This window comes from Stegodyphus dumicola, chromosome 5 (assembly GCF_044657685.1).
Source record: "Stegodyphus dumicola isolate Sdum_Otavi_A_Nest chromosome 5, ASM4465768v1".
NCBI classification, from domain to species: domain Eukaryota; kingdom Metazoa; phylum Arthropoda; class Arachnida; order Araneae; family Eresidae; genus Stegodyphus; species Stegodyphus dumicola.
In genome coordinates this window covers 55,066,053-55,089,386 of record NC_140772.1, presented here as the reverse complement: position 1 = coordinate 55,089,386, position 23,334 = coordinate 55,066,053, and positions in this window count along the sequence as shown.

Here is a 23,334-nt window from a genome sequence, read left to right as displayed (position 1 = left end):
TCCCATGCTCTAAGGGGTCATTTTTAAAAATACTCAATTAAAAAAAAAAGTATTTAACGTAAAACTTCCAGCTTCACACATGTGGAATATTAATTCGATATATTTTATCTCATTTTATTGATTAATTTCATAGCATTTCATGTGACACTAGTAGAAATTATTTATTAAATTTTATGCAGTTTCTGATCTACGTTTTCATTTTGTTATTAATTACGTTAGGTTACATAAGATTTAAAATTATGTAAGGTACAAAAACCTGCATCTATTAATATATGCTGAAGTGAATGAAATTATGCCAGTGAAATTTTTTAAAATCAAAAACAAATTTCTGTGGAAAATTAAAGTTATAAATTCTAAATGCAAACAAAGGAGTGAATTTGAAAGCTATCAAATAAGCCAAAGTGTTGGTAATTTTTGCAGTTTTGCAGAAGAATTTTTACACTGTGCAGAATGGGAATATGATGTTTGGTTTTGTTAGTACAGTCAAAAGTCGTTAATCCGGACTCGTCGGGACTTCGGCGATTCCGGATTATCAATTTTTCCAGATTACAGATCATCAGTTTAAATCTGGTAAGATGGCATGCAGAAATTATAAAATTAAAAATATGAAACCGTAATTTATGAAATAAAGAACAATTATGATCTAAAGGGTATCAAAATTTACAAAAAAAAATATGAAACCGTAATTTATGAAATAAAGAACAATTATGATCTAAAGGGTATCAAAATTAAAAAAAAAAAAAAAAAAAGCCTAATATTTATTTGTTTACTTTATTAAACATTTCTTTCAATGTAAGTTGTTTAAGTTGCTTCGTTTTATGTGATAATACTTTCTCTTTAATTCTATAAACAGCCATAATTTCTTCTTCAGTTACAAAGTTCCGCTGTTGAAGTCCTATAATTGCTGTGTCGAGAATACCGACTAATTTGTCAATCGAAATTTTTTCGTTTTCAATAACCTCTGTATCACTTTCTTCACTATCGGAAGCGAATCATGTTGACGAGGAATTTGATTTAAATCATAAACAAGACGGAGTACATCGAGATGAAATACTACATTTAGTAAGGAATTATAAGCCAAATAAAATAAAAACATCTGCCCTGAAGATAAGGATTGCTGACAGATGAACATCCAATACATTGCGCGCCGCGGCGTTTCCCCCCCCCGCAGCAGAGTAGCGTGAAATTGATAAACAGCAGATTTCTAAATGGTTAGATAAACAAAGGATTATGCCTTTATCCATTTTTTTGCAGCAATTCCACTTTTTGTTTAATGGACTTCGAAACATACTTTCGCTTTGTAGATCCTTTACATATTAGTAAATGTATATCGGAAATTCTATTTGACATAATTGAAAGTTCAAGCTTACTTTTATAAAATTGCTCTAAGAGTCTTCAAAAAATAATAAGTCGGATCCAATTCGAAGATTAAGGAACAACGCTATTTGTAACATTAACTGAATTAGATAATTTTAGCTTAGCTTATACTGTCCGTTATACATTAAACGCACGTGTGTAAACGTATTATGCGCATGCGCACACGCATATTCGCAGCCGTAAAGGTCTTACGCGCATACCTCAACGCGACGCATGCGCAGAAAGTTTGTAGCTTTGAGGTGCGGATTATAGATCAAACTGAAGTACTGCAACTTAAACACGTAATTTAGCTTAAAATTTATTTGAACTTAATTTTCTAATTTATTTTGATCATGTATATTTCATGTGTCATAAGTCTTTAAAATGAACTTAATTCTCATCCTATTTATTAACACAAATTTTTTAAAGAAGAAAAAGTCACATTTGTTTTGCTTAGTTGCCCACGAAAATTTAAAAAAAAATATTTGCAAAATTATCCCCCTTTTAATGCATTTAGGAAATGAATATCCCAAGATTTTAAAATGGATTTATCGACATAATGATATATAGAGAGGAGTTATGTTTACTTGCAGACTTTTTTCCTCCTTTTTACTAATATTATAGTATGAAAATCAAGGGGGAAATTAAGCAATAATTTAATTTTGAAGGATGTGATTACAGTAAGACCATAACCAATCAAAAATATTCATGAATGAACTACTGGTAACTATCATAGTATTATTATATAAAAGAAACCTACATTCCAATAAGAATGTTTAGTAACATTAACATTTCGGTATCTGATAATAATAATCTTCATTCCTACTTCCCTATACCTTGAATTTCATTCTTATTATTGCCCAATGCAATAGACCTCAAAGCATTTAATGCATCTGGAACTGCAATTTGTGCCGTCTTCTACAGCATGTAATCACCACTCAGTTTGTACTACCACGAGCAATGATCTTCAGAATTACCGTATTGCGTTGCATATTCCATCCCACCCAGCTTTAGAACCAGATTTTGAAAATTAAAAAAAAAATATTTCCATAATTTTCCCCCTTTTAATGCATTTAGAAAATGAATATCCCAAGATTTTAAAATGGATTTATCGACATACTGATTGTTTTCGTCATACTAACAAAGGCAAACTTTTGTACACTAAAGGCCCCGTTGAATCTTTCTCTTCTAACTGTTGAATATTATGTCAGCCTAATACAAAAAATGATCTATAATAGTGAAAGGAAATACCAACTGCCATTCACTGTGCAATTTTGCCATATCAGCTGCATATTCATCTTCTCTAATTATTTATGTATGATCTGAGGCTTAAGGAATTGCAAGAACAACAATGAAAATGAGAGAAATTCAAATTATAAAGAAATGAGATAACTTATTAGATGCTGCAATTATGTGTATTCTTATTGAAATAGATGTTTCTTTTAAAGAAATAATATTGTGATAGTAGTAGTTTATACATGATTACTTTTCATTTGTTATATTCCTACTGTGACTGTGTCCTTTGGAAATTAAATTATTCGTTTAATTTTTCTCTCTCAATTTTCGAAAGATACAATTAGTAAAAATAAGTGGGAATATAGCATCAAGAGCATTAGATATCCCCATTTTCTTGAAGCTGTTCACTATTATTGTTTCATAAATAATAGGCCATGCACCCAAAATCCACTAGCAAATCAGTTAGTAAGATGAAAACGACCACTATGCAGACGAAAAATTTAGGGTAACTTGTTTTGTGAGCGCCTTAAGGAAGACAAACATTACCTAAATCATTAAAACAATTTCAGAATCCTGTTGCTAAAAGAAAGCTTGGGGGAAAATGTTGTCCAAGTCCTAGTGATTCATTTGGACCAATATGTAATATTGTTTTAGAAATTTAAGGTAATAAATATAATATTTTTCGAATGCTAAAACAGTTCGAGAAATTTATTCAAGTTCTGAATTCTGAATATAAGTATAATGTATATTATATTTAATAACTATGGTGGCTTCATTTATGAAAAGATTTGCATATTGGCTGTTTTTGTACAATGAACCTTTTCTAAGCTAGCTATGCGTGATTCCTGAAGATTTTGATCTTTAATGATATTGGGCATCATAGAGAAGTTATGTTTACTAATTAGTTATTTTATGAGGAATGCTGGTTAAATTTAAAAAGTGATTGACTGAGGTAGCTTGTCGTAATGAGACGGTTCACTGTAATGCAATTTTTTAAAGTATTTAAGCTGTTCCTGATTACTTAAGATATTATAAAGAAATAGGATTAAAAGTGTTATATAAGCACATGTTTAAAACATCTATTAAAATAATTTTTATAAGCTTTTTAAGAGCATGATTATGATTTTAAAAGAAATGTTTTTTCTTTATTTAGGAGACATGGTTTACAAAGAAGGGAAAAACCATTCATTTTTTCTAAGCAGTCGAAACGAACTTTTATGAAATGTTATATTGTGTTATTTTTTAATTAATTCTTTTTTTAAGGTTTTATGTAAAGTTTATGAATTAAGTAATAAATTATTTTTACTTCTGTATTTTAATTAGCATATTATTTGATTCATAATGTTTCACAATAAAATTATAAATTCAATAAACTTCATAATTAACATGCTGTAATATATATAGAGAGCAGCAAGTTTGTTTTCTGTTGTCACATGTATATTTCACAATTTTGTATGCAAATCTCGAAATTTATAATAACTAAGAATACTTTTTAGTATCACTTTCTAAATGGTAATTATTAAGCTTAAAGTTTTATTACATATCACGTTTGTAAAAAATTATAGGTAAAATTAAAATGCATTAAATTTTAAGCTAAACTGAAGTATTAATTTTTGAAACAAATTTGTTAAAGGTATAATTGTATTAAGCATCAAGAATTTTAATGGAAGCAAGGCTTTAAAAATTAAGGTCAGTTGGTGAAGTTTTATGCTTATTCAAAAAGCATGATATTAGGTTTTTAATGAAAGACTTCTATCTGTTAATTCAAAGGAAATTATTTGAAGGTAGGGTAAAAACGTTATGCAGTTGCCATCTATTACTTCAAACAATAGCAGACTGTTGTCAAACACTGAGTGCAGATAAGAATAAAAAGGTTAGTTGGACGTTGTAATTCAAGCTTATGAACAAAATTTTGAATTCCTTGTAGTAACAAAATAAAGTTCATTGCTATGTTGAATTCTTTAATTTACTGAAAATGTCATTTTTTAGAAGGAGAGAATATAATATTTTTGAAACATGAAGAACAGCTGTTCTGAGTTCTTCATAGAAATATTTCACAAAATGTCTTTTATTGTAATAATATGATCATATCAACATGCAACACGTTTACTCATATAAGTTAAATCTAAAGGAACATGTGTCTATTTTAGCTAAAATTACTAAAAAGAAAGTTCTAGAACATATCTTAATAATTGACACTAAAACATGCAAATAAAGCATACTGTTTTTTTTTTCAGCTATTTTACAGGCCAAATATAAATTCCAGATGACTTTCCATTATTTTATGTAAAGGATATACATGTAATTTAATGTAAGTAGCATATCAATTTGAACTTAATTATCAAATTAAGTTCAAATCGATTATTAATCAAAATGATATATATACCTACAGATATTATTGCTTTATATGCATTTCAATGTATTTTATTATAATAAGCATTATTTTAGACCAAAAAGTTTTACTTTTATAGACATATCCTTTAGTATTTCATCTATGAAAAATATATTCTACACACATATAATTACTTAATGAGATATTAGAAGGAAATAATCTGAAACCTTTACAGATACAACCATTGGAATTTTACGTAAGAAAAGTATCTTCTACTCACATAATAACGTGCTGTAATAATACAAGCAAATAACCTGTAACGGTTACAGATATATCTGTTGAGATCTTACATGAGAAAAACATGTTCTTTTTACATAATTATTTGATGTAATATTACACGCAAATAATCTGTAACCATTACAGATATATCGTTTGGGATTTTACATGAGAAAAACATGTTCTTTTTACATAATTATTTGTTGTAATATTACACGCAAATAACCTGTAACCATTACAGATACATCGTTTGGGATTTTACATGAGAAAAATATGTTCTACTTACATAACTATATGCTGTGATATTACAAGAAAAAGATCTGTAACCATTACAGGCAAAACTCTTGTAAAGTTACAAAGAAAACACCTGTTGCTGTTACTCAAATAACCCATGGCATCCCAGTTTCCATGAGTTTTCTTAGTAACATTACAGATTTTTTTTACAGTGTAGAACAGTTCGAGAAATTTATTCAAGTTATGAATTCTGAATATAAGTATACTGTATATTATATTTAATATCTATGATGGCTTCATTTATGAAAAGATTTGCATATTCGCTGTTTTTGTACAATGAACTAAGCTTTCTATACGTGATTCCTGAAGATTTTGATCTTCAATAATAGTGGACATCCTAGAGACGTTATGTTTACTAACTAGTTATTTTATGAGGAATGCTGGTTAAAATTAAAAAGCGATTGACTGAGGTATCTTGCGGTAATGAGACGGATCATTGTAATCCAATTTTTTAAAGAATTTAAGCTGTTCTTAATTACTTAAGATATTATAAAGAAATATGATTATAACTACATGTTTTAAACATCTATTAACATTATTTTTATAAGCTTTTTTTAAGAGCATGATTATGATTTTAAAAGAAATGTTTTTTCTTTATTTAGGAGACATGGTTTACATGTGCAAAGAGGAAAAACCATTCATTTTTAACAAGCAGTCGAAACTAATTTTTATGAAATGCTATATTGTATTATATTTTAATTATTCTTTTTTCAGGTTTTTATGTAAAGTTTATGAATTAAGTAATAAATTATTTTTACTTCTGTACTTTAATTAGCATATTATTTGCTTCATAGTGTTTCACAATAAAATTATAAATTCAATAAACTTCTTAATTAACATGCTGTAATATAGAGAGAGCATAAAGTTTGTTTTCTGTTGTCACATGTATATTTCACAATTTTGTATGCGAATCTCGAAATTTATAATAACTAGGAATACATTTTTAGTATCACTTTCGAAATGGTAAATACTAAGCTTAGATTTATTACATATTATGTTTGTAAAAAAATATAGGTAAAATTAAAATGCATTAAATTTTAAGCTAAACTGAAGTATTAATTTTAGAAATAAATTTCTTAAAGGCATAATTGTATTAAGAATTTTAAGGGAAACAAGGCTTTAAAAATTAAGGTCAGTTGGCGAAGTTTTATGCTTATTCAAAAAGCATGACATTAGGTTTTTAATGGAAGACTTCTTACTGTTAATTCAAAGGAAATTATTTGAAGGTAAGTAAAAAAGTTATGCATTATTTCAAACAATAGCAGACTGTTGACAAACACTGAGTGCAGATAAGAATAAAAAGATTAGTTAGACGTTGTAATTCAAGCGCATGAACAAAATTTTGAATTCCTTGTAGTAACAAAATGAAGTTCATTGCTATGTTGAATTCTTTAATTTACTGAAAATGTCATTTTTTAGAAGGAGAGAATATAATATTTTTGAAACATGAAGAACAGCTGTTCTGAGTTCTTCATAGAAAATTTTCACAAAATGTCTTTTGCTGTAATAATATGATCATATCAACATGCAACGCGTTTACTCTATCTAAGTTAAATAAAGTAGTTTATCTAAGTTCTATCTAAGTTAAATCTAAAGCAACATGTGTCTATTTTAGCTAAAATTTCTGAAAAGAAAGTTCTAGAACATATCTTATTAATTTAAACTAAAACATGCAAATAAAACATACTGTTTTTTGTTTTCAGCTATTTTACAGGGCAAATATAAATTCAAGATGCCTTAAAAACAACAGTGTATAATGAAATTTAAAAAAAAATCTTACGTTATTTTCCGTAGCAAAAGGATCCATATCATTGGTATCCATATCGTTGGCAAAAATAATCCGCAGCCTTATTCACAAGCTTGCAAAATTTGAATTAATCTAGGACCCTATAGTTTCACCAAGAGGAATTTTTTGACCAGTAGTGTCTTAGTAGACTGACCAATAGTGTCTTAGTATAGTGATGACTTGCACAGTATCAGAACATGTGTTTACCATTGAATGTTTAAGAACTTTATTGTTCTTTCCCAGGTGCGTGCCTCGGAGGAAATAATGGATGCAATATCGGTGTGGGGGAATGAATACAGTCATTCTGGACTCCGATTATTATCGCAAAAAATTCCTTTCCCCTTAAACGAGATATTATCATTTTAAATTTTACATTGGCATATTTTTCTCCCGATTCAATATAATAACATATATTTTTTTAATAATTTTGCAACTTAGGCTTACATCAATATTTCATTTAAATAAATACGTGTAAGATTGTTATTTTAATTTAGACAAAACAACTTTACTCACAGTACCTAAAAAAAATGTTTAATTTTTCAAAAGTGGGGGTTAAGGGGGCAGGTGTTCTTATGCCAATTACTTTAATGTTATGCTTTATATATATTTTATCTAGAATGCTAAGCTAGCACAAAATCGAATCAATAATAACAGAGGATACAATAAAAATAACTGTAACAATAACTTAACAGAATTAGTTGTCATTTGAAATATGCTTTACTCTATTAACTTCTAAAATGTCATCTAGAAATATTTCAAATCAAAACATATTATATATGCTTTTTTGTACAGTCGCAATGCAACTAAAAGTTGTTGAAACATTATTTATTAGCTGCCACATTCAAAGCAATCCTTTTTTTTTTTTTTTTATTATTATTTGCTTTTCTTTGGGAAAAAACATATGCATTTCTATTTAAAAAATGTATTCTAATAAAAGTTCGCACTCTGCAAAATAAACGAATTGCTTCTCTGTTAACTTCAGGATAATGTTTCTCCAGTTTATTAATTAAATTAATTAAAGAGCCAATGACATGCTTCCCTTTATAGTAAGTTGTACCATGAACTGCACAAAATATGTTTTCGAACTCATAAACTGTATTCATCCATGAATGAGAAGCTGTAGTCAAACCTCCTAAGGACAAAAATTTAATCCATTCTGAATTAAATATTGGTTCATCAGCACTATTTTTAGACATTGTTCCCAATGATGGGTCTTTGTCTCGCCCACGATAGGCAATATAACCTGCAACATATGTTAATGCTTCTTTTTCGGCGGTCGAAAATTGTCTAGAGGTTAAAATATATATTTAGAGGTTAATCTAGAGGTTAAAATATATTTAGCATCATACGATGATTTCAAATCCTGGTGTAGGCCAAAAAGAGAATTTATTGAAATTATTATTCCTTTTTGGAAAGGCAGTAAGTTGGCTTTTCCCTGAACTCTTAATCCACCAATGACTTTCTTCATTAATTCCAAAACTTGAATTTTTTTCATGATGTTCATTTAATCCAAATGCTGCTTTAAATATTTTATCTGAAGGAGGGTATGTTTTGGTACTAGTCATAATATCGAAAAAATTGTCGATTAACTCAATGAAGTCGGATGCTTTTTTATTTCCTGTGAGGTGGAGTATACCTTTTGCTGTAGTTCTTGAAAATAATGTTTTTGCTGGAGCGACTTTTTGTCTCTCGTTTCCCTTGACATTAAATAATTTGGTTTTAGTTTGTGACATAATTTAATTTCTCCTGAATCTTTATTTAAAACCGCTTTAATAATATCAACATTTAAAACAGTTCCATCTTCTAAAACAAATTCTTTATCTAAAAAGTGGTTTGTCAGTAATTTGAGGCAGTGCGCTGAATCTGCAAAAACCCATATTTTTTTCGTTTGCAATACTGGATTTGGAAACTGAGAACTATTAATCGAAATCTGTGACTCTTTTCACAAAGTACTAGATCCTCCTAAATCAGACACTATTGCTTTCACTTCTACTCCAGATGATTGAATATGTCTTATGAGTGAAAAAAGAAGTTCTTTCTTCATTGGAGTGTTAAAATCCAAAAATATTGTTTGTTTCCACTGCGAAATGAGACCTCTGATTAAAACAAACTGCACTTTTTGAAAAGGACCAAGAATTTGGTCCAGTTTGGAGTCATAGCAGAGTTTAGAATCTATGTGCATTTCGTCGAAACTGAGAACGCATATTTTTTCTACAGAATTCAAATATTCGCATCTTTCCTTCATTACAGCAAGAACATCACTCTGAATTCATGGACTACATGAAAATTTAGCGCACCATCTCTTTAATGTGCTAGTGCTAGGTAAAGGAATTCCCATTTTTTTCTTTCCAAAAATCGTAGCTTTTAGATGACAGAGCTCTTATGACAATACAACGTGAAATATCTTCACTAGTCCACCTGATTTTTTCCTTCTTTCCAGCAATGAGTTAATCTGCGTCTTTGTAAAAATATGCTTTAGACGTTTTTCCAAATTCTCCGATCTGTGCTGTTTTTTCCTAAATTTCGCTGTTTGGGATTTTAATTTCTGAATTTCCGATACAAATTTCTTTCTAGATCTTGTCCACCTTCTTTGTCGCTGAGCAAACATTCTAAAATTTTTCTTTTCTCTATTTTTCAATATTTTATTACAATTTTATAAGGATATTATTTTGTTCTTCAAATTATCAATACATTATTGTTTATCTTTACACTTAGGGCATTCAGGTATATTGTCACTTGTGAGTTTTTTTTCAAAATTATTCACATTTGATTTATTATTGTCAGCTTCAATTTCGTTCTCGGCCTCAAAATAAATTTTCTTTGGGCTTAATTCGTGTAGTCTTTCAAAAGCACTCTGCATTAGTTTTCTTTTCAAATGTCTCCGATTTCTTGGTGTTATTTCGTTTACTGCACAACATAAATTTACTTTCGACACAGTAATTTCAACAGTTTCTTTTGCTGCAATCCAAGCAAGCGATTTCTCGTGTCATCTTCATAATCACTGCCCAGAAAATGTTCGCTGCAAATTCTTGCGTTTTTCACATTAATAGAATCCTGTCTTCGACATTTATGTATCCATTCTTTCGTCAAAAGCAAATTGTCCTTGGGAAAAGCATGAAATACAATATCTCTTCCTTTCGTATTTCTATAAGAGTTACGGCACGTTGCTACAGCACAAGAAGCCATATTACATAAAGGATACTTTAAATATAGAATTTAAAAGTAAAACTGACTGAAACTATATATATTTATACACAAATTATTTTAAATATTTGCATTATTAGATAACAAATACAGTGTCTCAAAAAAGTGATGGGACACTTGTGCTTTACAAAAAGAAACTGTAATAAAATAAATAAAAAAAACATGTAAAAATTTTTTGTGGGTGTGTTTCATAATTAAATTTAGTAACAATTATTACATAACATACATGTTTTCAAAATATTAAAATATTAATTTAATAAAAATAAAATTGTTTAGAACGGAGCAAAAAATGGCTCACATAAGTGATGGCACACTACGTACTATGCAACAAAAATCGTCTGAAGTAAGCAATAAAAATATCTTTTGGGGTATTTATTTTTACTCAGAAGCAATTGGCAATAATTTATAAAATCGTCTGCAGTATTTCTCTCCAGTTTGTTTTGGAATTTTTGTGTTTTTTAGCTCTGTGCAGCTATGAATGCTAAACGAAAAGAAACTTTGCCTGAAATTCGAAAATTAGTTATTAATTTGCATATTGAACGTGGAAAATCTATTAGAGAAACAGCTAAAACAGTTAACTTGAGTCCTTCAACAGTTTTCAATATCATTAAACGATATAAAAAGAATCATATGATCCAGGAGAAAAGAAGACCTGGCCGACCATCAAAACTATCCAATGGAATAAAGCGAATTATCGTTCGAAATATTAAAATAAATCCAAGAATGAGTGCTCCTAAAATTGCTGCTGATTTACAAGCATTATATGGAGCAATTGTTAATCCTCAGACTATTAGAAGAGTAATTCGATTTGCTGGATATCACGGTAGAGCAGCAGGAAAAAATTCTTCGTAAGTGAAAAGAATAGAAAACTCACACTGGCTTTCGCAAAATCCAACATTAAGAATTCTAATTACTGGAATGAAGTTATATTTGCTGATGAGAGTAAATTTAATATATTTGGTTCTGACGGTAGAATCTTGGTGTGGAGAAAACCCAGGGAAGAATTTCGCAAACAGAACTTGGTGCCAACAGTAAAACATGGTGGGTGAGGAGTTATGGTATGGGGGTGTATGTCGTCCGCTGGAGTTGGTAATCTTGTTTTTATTGAGTATATTGACATTTTAAATCAAAATTTGAAATCTTCAACACGAAAATTGAACCTTCATAACAATTTTAAATTCTACCAGGACAATGACCCTAAGCACATTGCTTTGAACGTTAGACTCTGGCTGCTGTATAACTATCCTGAAATAATAAAAACACCACCACAATCTCCAGACTTAAATCCCATAGATAATATTTGGCAAGAATTGGAATCAAGAATCCGCAAACACACCATTTCTTCAAAATAACAATTAAAATCGGTGCTTCAAGAAGAATGGGGTAAAATCACTCCAGAAATCACAAAAAAAATTAGTGGAATCCATCCCAAGAAGATTAAATCATGTTGTAAAAGGAAAAGGAAATCCAACAAAATATTGAAACCTTTTAAAAAGTAAAATTTTTGGATAAATATTTGATGGAAAAGTAAGTGTCCCATAACTTATCTGTGCCATTTTTTGCTCCGTTCTAAACAATTGCATTTTTATTAAATTAATATTTTAATATTTTGAGAAAATGTATGTTATGTAATAATTGTTACTAAATTTAAGTATGAAACACACCCACAAAAAATTTTTACTGTTTTTTAAATTTATTTTACTACAGTTTCCTTTTGTAAAGCACAAGTGTCCCATCACTTTTTTGAGACACTGTATGTATGATTAAAATTAATTTGGGATATGCGACCTCCAGAAAATCGTCTCGCAACTGAATGAAACTACAGTTTTAAATGTGCGAAATCAGAGCAGGTGCAACAGAGACACGTCAGATTACTTCCAGTTCCCCCCTCCATGAGGCTCGCGTGGGCGAGGAGTCGAACAAAGGAATGACCTAGCCCTTCTATTTATCCCTGGAATAAGGGAGGACTGAGCTCTTCGATGTCGTGGGAAAATATGAGGGTCGTTTAATCTAACTTCTGTACATTCCGTTTTATAGAGACGAAAATAAGAAAGCAAATTGAATTCTTTGAATGAATGCAATTTATTTACTATGAAAATGGGTTATTGAACGATAAACTTTAAGGCAAGTAACATCTTTTCTTAAAAACATAGGAGTAGAAAGACACAAATTTATTACTTCAATGGATTTGTAGGGCAAATATTTTATTTATTTATTTATTTATTCCAATGGCAGATTGTGAACAATTACAAATGTAACCCAGTCCATTAATCTATACAAGGCCAGATGTGGTGATCTCTTTATTATTGAGGCACCTAATAGGTGGGCCACCATCGCCTATCCTATGAAGGGACGGACAGTTACAGCCATGCCTTTTCCGGGATTCGAACCCAGGCCCATCGGCATCGCAGTCAGCTTCAGGTAATAGGTTCTTTCTTGGCCTTTATTTTCACAATCATTTGTCGTAATCGTCAAATTAAAAAGGAGGGGGGAGGGGAAGAATTTTCGACAAATAACGAAATCTAACTTTTAATGCGATCTCCCGTTTCTTGTATTTATATTTGGATACTTATATTTATAAGTACTTATATTTTATATACTTATATATGAAAAATTTTATACGCTTTATGAAAAAATAAAACGATAAGAAGTGTGTCTAACGAACGACAAAAATTGACCAGAATATTTAATTTCGAAATTTGCGTTTTTTTATAGCATTTTCAACTTGTCTCGAGGGATCGATTAATGAATTTACAATAATTCAAGGAAAGAAGTTTAAATAAAGTGCGACAAAAAATGTGTATGATTTAGTAGGCCGTACAAGGAAGTAATGTGGTGTCCACATTTTTTTTTTTTTTTTTTTTTTTTTTTAATTCTGTGACTGAATATTGCTGAAACACAAATTCGAAAAGGAAATTAATCGATGATAAATTTATTTTGAGTACCCCAACTTCCCTCCTTTATATTTCGCCAAATTTCCGTAACAAAGCGGATTTTATCACTTAGATGAAACAACTGAAAAAGAATTCAACAGCAATTCAATATCATCTTATATAGGCTAAATTGAGGGCTGCTTATCTCGTAGCCGTTCCAATGGCTGTTACCAGATCATCCTATTCAATAAAATTAGAAAATCCTGTACGAGAGGCATCATTTAAACAAATAACACTCGTGCGCTTTCCATATTCAAATAACCAATCTAACCAACTTGTTCAATAGTGTTAATGCTATAAAAAATGGTAAAGCACAAACAAAGAGCGTCTATGTTCTTTAACATATTCTTTGGCACAAATATGTCACTTAAAAAGAAAAAAAATCGTTAACAAAAGTCATTACAAAGTCAAACGAAAAAAAAATCTGAATGGTTTCAGATATTAACGGGTCGCCCAAAAGGGTTTATTAAGGTTATTTATGTTTTCTCTGAGCTGGAAGCCTACCAGTCTGCTGTTGAATTCATTCCTGTTATTTTTTGTCATTTAGACTTATTATTAAGCATAATTTTCTTCGCACTTATGCCTAATGCAATTCAACAACAAAATTGTAAGAATTTTAAAAGCAGCAAAGCAACATGTTCAGTTTGTTAGTAATATGGCTTGCAAAACTTTTTTTTTTTTCTTTTGTCTTTTTATTATTAACGTTTTGTGCGTTAGCTTTATTTATTATATATCGCGTTCTTCGCACTTAAGCCACATTAAATTCAATTCAGCGGGAAAATAAACAAATATTTAAAAACAGCATATTTTTAGAATTTCGGACAGACAATCTTGTACGCTGGAGATAGAAATATTTTATTCCATGCACTGTTGCCACTGTTTAATTTCGAATCGTTGAGTTTGTTAAGCATAAAATCATTAATTTTACAAAATATGAAATCTCTACATATAATAAAAGAGTCTGTGTGTGTCTTTCGTTCGCGTTGCGCGTAAGCTAATAGACCCACGGCTACGAAATTTGGTACATAGGTGCATCTAGATAAAAGCCAGTGCACCTCGAAGCGATTTTTTCGAAATTAGAATTAGAATTTTTTTATGTTTTGTGACGAAATCGCGTCATTTTGAGACATAATGGGCTATAGGAAAGCGAGATTTTACTCTACACGCTCCATTTTTACATCGTCATGAAACGTAGGCACTGAGCTATTTTACGAACTTAAAATAAATTTCGTGTTTCAATAAATTGATTAAATACGAATTTATTTAACAAAGGGAGCTTAACACCTTTTCAACGGGATTTTTTCTGGAAACGTTTATTTAAAAAAATGTACAGTTTATTTTTCTTTGATTTTCGGACACCTTAAACTTTCATTCTTGCGACTGCTTTTGCAAAAAGAATTTTGAAAAAAATGATAATATTTTGTATTTTTAAAAAAATTGTTAAATGAAGCTTCCGAGTACACTTCTCACATCTCACATCTTTAAAAATATGATTTTGGCAACAATTTTCCTGTCTTATTGTTGTAGATAGATTTTTGATGAAATCGCATTATTTTGAATAGTTTCATTCTTTTAGAAATATGCGTTTGGCAACAAATTTTCATCGTATTTCTGATGTCACTGTTTTTAAGAGATTGCCATACTTCATTGTCATTTTTTTATATAGATATAATACATTTTTATTTATTTATTTATTTTATTTTTTATTTATTTATTTTTTTGATAAAGTTGTTCTGCAGAGTAAAATTCTGCGCGGAATTTTTTCTTTTGAGTTTCTTTCATGTTATTTTTTGCTTATTTCACTATTTGTAAGATATTGAAAAGTTTTGCTGAATTTTTTTCTTCAACGGAAAGTTGGTTAATTTTTTATTAGGATAATAAGTATTTGTATTAAGGGATATAGCTTATTTCATTGTAATTTTTTCTCTTTATGAAGTTGTTCTGCAGAGTAAAATTCTACGTAGTTTTTAAATTTAACGTTTGGTGTTCTCTTCAGCCATTTTTTCGATACATTTAAAACCCAGACGAAGGCTGGCAGCGAAGCTGCTAGTAGATTATAAAGTAAATACAAAAATTTTAAATTCGGGTTTCCAGGTGTCCATGTTCAGGTGGAAGACTACGTTATTCAGAATTGGATGGTTGTAGGTACCGTCGTTTTTTCACAGTGCGCGAAACATGCATACATTCATGCAGATTCTTCATTATTTAATTTCTTTAAAAAGAATGTAGGGCAGCAATAGTTTGAAAAGCGATATCCCGTGTAAACCTCGAAACGTAAACCCCGTTTCGAAAGCAGTAGTCCGTTTGGGCTAACGCCTCCTTTGGGCTAATAAACCAGCTAAAGATGAAGAAATAAACTATCAGACAAATGAGATGACATATGAAGTGACAAATGAGATCATATGAGATGTCACTTGAAATGGAGCGGCCAGTCCTGTTAAAGATTAATGTACTAAGAATGTACGAAGTTTTAAACAGGATATATGAAGCAGATGACGCAGCATTTAGCTTGAAATTAATATATATATATTTAAAAAATATGTATATAAAGTACGTAGCGTATTCGGAAACTAAGTACCGTTTCCTTCTAGCGCCGTCGCAGCGCTGTGGTAGGCGTCCCGCGCATGGGCAGTGGAGCCATATTTCTGTGACCCTTCACACGCGCATCGCGATTGCACTAATACCTGCTCTACTATTTCTTTGGTTATTTTAACGTTCATCTGGAATCTCTCCGCTTAGTTTTGTACAATAACTTATAGGAATAACTATTCATGCTCGATTCAAAACTGTTCGATAATTTTCTAAAATGTTTCAAAATTTATCTTTGTATGTCTGAAAACGGACGACATTCGCATTTTCAGACTTGTCTTTAACAGAAACGATTTCAACGAGGAATATCTTCTATACTTCAAAATCTCCTTATAAGTTGGCTGTGATTCGTATAATATATATGCGTTCCGATGCAAAACACAACGAAAGACCATATTAGTCTATGAAAGTCAATATTACGTAAAATGAAATAAAAAAATTACAGTATTCAGCGTTAGTAACAATTATTATGTCACTGGAAACTGCATATGTGTGCCGACAATAAAATAATCACCAGTATATGAGGCGAATGAAGAAATATGGTGAAGTGAAAAGTGGAAAAAAAGTTAAAAGCAGTAAGAAAAAAAAATTCAAAGGTTTCAGATTTTAAATTAATTAAAAATTTAATTGCGTTAAATTACTTTTTTAACGTTTTCCTTATTTTTTAAATATCATGTTCTTTGTATTCAAACCATGAAACTCAGTTCAACAGCAATATCACAAAATAATTTTTAAATGAGTATATCTTTAGAAATTCCGATACAGAGTCTCGTGCCCTGGAGATAAAAATGTTTTTCTTTCGCACAGTGTTGCCACTACTTGCTTCAAATCGTTTAGTGTTTTGGTCAATAACACGTTGAAGTGTTTCTGAACAAGAAATTGATAATAAAACAAATTTCAAATTCAAACTAGGGCTTCCACATGCCCATATTCTATGGAAGATTACGTTATTCCAAATTTCAATGGCTTTAGGTTACGCTATTTTACAGTGCGAGGAATATACATACATTTATGCAGATTCTTCACTATTTAATTTCTTTAAATATAATATAGGGCGATAATATTGGGTGGGAACAATTTGAAAAGTGATTCGCCGTTTATAGTTTTTAACGCCAAATGCCCATGTACTTTAAGTTTACATTTCTCAGCTTTAAAACAATACTTTTATTCTATTTGGGTCTTTCAAGATGACGTATTTATCTGTTTTGGAAAATTTCAAGATGCAACATTATTTGACACATCTTTTCAAATCAAGAAAGTATCTCTGCCCTGAATGCTGTTGATGTGTAGTTGTGAAGAATATCCAGTTGCGTTGATAATATTGTATGATACTTCAGTATTCCTTTCTGCAATGGCAATGAAATTCAAGTACTTATTTAACGTTCAAAATTGCATTTCTTGTCAATTTTTTGTCAGCAGTGTATTATACAAGCAAATAAATATTTACTTAATTATATGTAGTTGAAGAAAGTCTGTCGAAGAGAAACCTTTATTTACAATGTATTGATTATACATTACGGTTGCAAGTAATGAGGTTTTCTATTCGTTCAATTTATATCTTTAAGACAAAAATATACCCACTGGCAAAATGATTTGTGTAACATAATATGTATATTATTTGATTACGACAAAGCATGCATGGGTTGTCTGCCTAAGGGGAAATGTCTTCTTGGAAGGAGTTTTAAGGGAAACTAGCTAGTATATTCCTTAAACAATAGACAAATCATGAAAACGCCGATGCAATCAGCCCGTCTGTCTAGAATCGAGCTCAGGTCGAAGTACCAGTGTTCAGCATCATTATTGCACGGCTGCTCATAGGTCAATGTAGCTGGATAACACAACAACTCTGTTTTCACACCATCTATATATATAAAGAAGAAAATTTGTGCGTTTCTCACCAAACTTTCTACAATTGTTTTCTGGGTCTTGCAAAGGTCGACCACCACTTTTTTCCAAAATGAAGTAGCTAAAATCAGAGATATTAATTAAAAACTTGGGAAAATGATAATTTTCGCCCTAATATTTCCGAGTGGCAACCCTCTCGCAATCAAATCCTAGAGATTATTAATAAAAAATTTCTAAGTTTGACAATGAAATAAAAATAGAATTGCCAAACATTAAATACATTATTCCCGATTCCAAAAATCCGTGGTAAGCCATTTCGACTAGTCCCATCTTCTTTCGAATTTAATCAGCTGACATACTAATTAGAAACTCTGAAAGCGCTGATTTTCGCACACATTTTTCCGAGTGGCAACAGTCTCGAGCTTTGGAGATAAAAATGCTTTATTTCGAAGTGTTGCTACCGCTCGCTTTCAAATCATGGAGTTTTTTAATAAAAATTTGTAAGTTTTACAAAATCTATACATATAAAGAAGAATGTATGTTTGTTTGTTCATGTTATTAATTTCTGATGAATAAAGGTCAAGATTTTGCCACATTTAATCAACTAAAATTAATTATAGGTGAAATATTGAATGGAAATTAAGCTTTTAGGACTATTTGATAAGAAAAACAAAAATCATTCAAAACTGCGTGCCATTGTTGCTGATATAATGAAACAGAATTAGCTTATTTTTCTATCGAAAATTTTTATGTGGGTTCCATATCGCATCAGACTGAAAAATGTATGAATGTGAATTGTACTTTTTTTTATCGTTTTTAGAGAAGGATTATAGCGGTATTACAGATCTGTGCTGTTAGATGCATTGCTCTCAATCCAACTTGTACTTCCGCTTAGTCTCAAAATAAATTTGCAAGTTTTATTCTTTTGCAACTAGTTGAATTTTATCTGCAATCCACGTTTACATGGAAACTTTGAAAGAGAAATTAAAGGTCCTGTTTTATACCTTGATGCAAATATAAGGATACTGCACATAGCAGGTAATTCTCAGTAATCTGAAATACTTCCACAATGGATCTTTGAGAATTTTCCTAATTAAATACCAAAGAACCAACGATATAAATTTCCAAGCACCTACTATCTTAAATATCGTTTCATTCCACGCGCTTTACCAGCTCATATCAAGTGAGATGTAATTAGTACTTTGACACATACGTGATTATACTGAGTTTCTGCTGTTTAGGGAGTACCTGCTAGTAACCTCAGATTATCCAACTGTGGGCGTTGTAGTGGGATGTCCTTTATTGAGTTCTAGAGCCAAGTGAACCTGAATAAGAGTTAGGGGGGGAGGAAATGCTTAATGTTGTAACAATTCTGAGGAAACATTTATGTGGAACAAAATTTAAAAGAGTATAAACAAACATGACACTCAGAGAGCAACTCTAAATTATTATTAGGTCCCAGGCAAAATTTCTGTATATGGAACATGAGTCGTTTTCTTAGAAATGTTTCTACTGTTGGCTTTTTCGGAGGGAAGGAGAGTTTCGAGTTACTTGAGGGTTTTGGTTAGTTAAACGAGACAGTCCGAATTTCAATGTGCTACCTGTTATTAAATGATTTAGCTTAAAGAGCTATTTTGAGCTGTGATTTACATGATTATTGGATGAATGCTAAAACTTTCTAAAAAATCTTTTTAGTATCATAATTATAATACCTGAGACATGTTGTTCTGTATAAAGGAAAAACGGTGACAGATATCAGCGATAGAAAACTAACAGCAAAGTGATTTGTTGAGGCACTTGTGTTGAAAGCGACCTCTGTTATTTATAAAAAGAATGATTATCCTATCTTAACGTTGAGCTTCTATACAGAAAACTATGAGATTTCTTTTCTACCTTATTTTCTATTACGTGATATCAGATATTTAGAAGAGATCTGTTTGGCAAAATATACTTTAACAAAAAAAAAAAAAAAAATTTCTTCCATCAATCTCAATAGTGGCTTCTTTGGACCTTGCACGAAAGAGACTGAGTGGGCCGGACTTGTGTTCTTCACATCTCGGAAGAATATCATGTGATGTACCAACAATTTACGTTGTGTGGTATTAGCGTTTCATAATACAGCCAAACCCCCAAAACACGCCAAAATAATAGTAATACATATTTATCTTGTGAGTAAAATTGAGAAGACTTGGACTGTTGATGCTTTAAAAATGAATTAGGTATAAAAGATTAGGCATTAAAAATTGTTTGCTGTATTATTTTATAATTATTTATCTAGTTATTCGAATTTTTCAGTTTTTAGCATTTGAAATCATTTGTATACTTTGTTTCAGAAATTTCTTGCAAATATTTCTGAAGAAGTAAGGATTCTGAAACTGAATTAATTTCATGTAACGGTTATATTAAAAAACGAAAGATGATAAGAAGCAATACTTTTTTAGTTTAATTAATTAACTGCTGGAAAACACAAACTGCAATCATTATTCCAGCTCCAATAAAAGTAAAATATAATTATCAAAATAAAATATTCTAGCAACGATAATAACGATAAGTCATATAAATAATTAAATATATAACTTCAACTCTTTGAACAAGATTTGTATCTGTGATTGTAATCTTATCCAAAGATTTGTAATTTTTGAATAAGATGTAAATTTTCAGAGGCCGGACTCATGTTAGTTTTTAATGGTAATCAAAGTAATGTGAAAGTGGACTAAAAGGCAATAAAATTTTAAAATATCTCCCAAATCTGTATACAGGAGGACTGGACTGGTTCTGTTAATTGGCAAGAAAACTTGATCATGCTTTTATTGTCGCAGATAATTTAAATATAATTCTAAAAAAGCTTTCCTTCCATGCAAATGTTATTTCTTGCTTGGTGTTATTTATAACAAAAGTGCTTTTATTGGGTTACAAACTTTTCCATTTGTGCATTGTTTTGTTGTTAACATATGATATATGCACACCTTTCTTCTTGCTTGTTTATACTATAGATATAGCGCAATGTTTATAAATTATGACAGCAAATATTGTAAGAATGTAAAATAATAAAAGAAGTGTTATTTCAGCCCCCTCAAAAAAGGAAAATGCATACTTAGCAATATTTTACCCTTTATTAAACTTTACAACTCAGTACATCATACATAATTAGAATAATCATCGTACATAATTAGAACAGTCTTTGAGTTGTAAGCGTCTTATTAATAATTGAGGTAAACCCAGTTGAAAGGCATCTCTTTCTACATTCTGAAGTCTTTTCCTGAAACTAATGTAACACAAGTTTTCCAGCGTATGACACTGCTTGGATTTATCATTTATATATATAAGCATCTTAATGCTTTCTTCATTTCCAGAGATTATCAAATTATTTCTCCAATTCTGTGTGCATAATTTAGCACCAGCAATTATAAGTAAATCCACAAATCTCTGGCTACCTCTTCTACATGCATAGAACAATGGGGTAAAACCATACTCATCACGCCTGTCGATTTCAGCTCCAGAAATGAGCAATTTTCGCACTAAAATTTCTTGTTTTTCGATAACTGCCAAGTGAAGAACAGTACTACCCAACCTAGTGGCATTAACGTCACATCCCCGTTCTATGAAGAGCGTAAATAAATCTGCATATGAATATTTTTCACTACCTGAATTTATTTCGTCGAAAGCAGATCTGAATACAACAAACATCAATAATGTTGTTCCGATATCATCGGTGAGGTGAATCTGAAAAAAAAAAAAGTTTAGAACTTTGTAAAAGGGAAAATATTTTAATAATAAAAAAATTACAAAAGCATACAAAAATAATTGATAAACAATAAAGTCACAAAAATGTCTATTTTTCATCTGAAGAAAATCCACAGCTGTCAACAATGAAATCTCAAAAACTGGAGATTTTTGTAACGTGATTGAAAACCAGTAGAGTTAGCATCTATGAAAACCCTAAATATGAGCAATCTCTATGCAAGATATACAGAAAAATGTGGTTGAATATTTCCCCAACTGAATTAAATAAAAAAACAAATGCATGTCCAGTAATTAACAATATGGATACAAAGCATTATAAGAAATTCCTTTTCGTCAAGAAAATAATGCATTTATTTATTAAAACACAGAATTTTTCTAACAAAACACCTAATAGTTGTAACATTTTTGACCCTTAAAAGAAATTTCACTGCTGAAAATGCAGCTGTGAAATGAATTGCTTAATTTCTAACTTAATTTGGACCTCGCCATCGTTACTGAGATTTTCCAGGTACTTTTTTTTTCCCCTCGATTTTGTATTAAAATTGGAGGAAATTGTATATGTCTCAAATGAAGAATTTCAAAATAAAGAAAAATGAAGTTAAAGAATGAGAGGGGCGTTCTAAAATACAATTTTGAAAAATAAAAATGATAATATAAAATTAAATTCAGTAGGTAGGCAAGCATATAATAAAAAAAAGACATGTAAATTTTATTATTATCCTCAGTATTGTAACATGAATGGCATTTCACATCAAGAACAAAATATTTTAACACCAGTATATGTGTCTGTCACAGCTCTGTTATTATATGATACATGCAAACAGTTAGAACTGGATAAACCATTTAGCAAAATAAGCATATTTTTAGGGCAACAAGGAAATGGTCATTAGGAACAAAACGTCGTTAGAAACTCGAGGAAAGGATGTACTTTTAAAGGAAAGGATGCAGTAAAACTGGCATAAAAAAAAAAAAAATTATGCCAGTTTTACTGTGGATTGAACCAAGACCAAGAAAGAAGAAATGGGGGGGGGAGAAGTAAATGTATATGAGGCTTAGTCTAAATCTGGGTCTACATATTTTATATATACAGTATGTATATATATACAGTATGTATATATAAAATAATAATAATCTTCATAATATGCACATGGAAATGTAAATTTTAAAATTTAGTTTAATTAAATATTTATTTTATAAGGCAAATGGATAATTTTAAGAAAAAAATTGAAAATTATTTTGAGTTTTCTTTTTCTGTGTGACAAGTGAAATATCTGTTAAGAATCTATGGTAATTATTTAGGAAGATCAAATTAGATTCAACATTTCAAACCTAACAATTTTTATTTCATCTTCACCTCCAAACTACACACGTGCACCATCGCGCGCGTTCGACGACTGACTCTCTCCTTGAGAATCTTGGGATAGAATTTTGTGGTCTGTAATTATATGCTGCCATCTCTCGGCTGTTCTGGGGTTAAATTCATATGATATTTTTTTAGACTTTTTCAAATAAGATAAACCACAACAAGAGTATCCCCCCAGTGAACAAGCGAAGTGAGAGAACGACAGTATTTACACATACATAGCATAAACAAAAGGGAATTGGAATGCTGGGTTGTGTCAGTTGCTGAAATCACTTACATACATGAAATTAAATAAAAATAGAAAACAAAATAAAGTAATACAGGTTAAATCTAATTGACATGAATAAATGAAAATAAAGGTTTTTCAGTTCTGAAA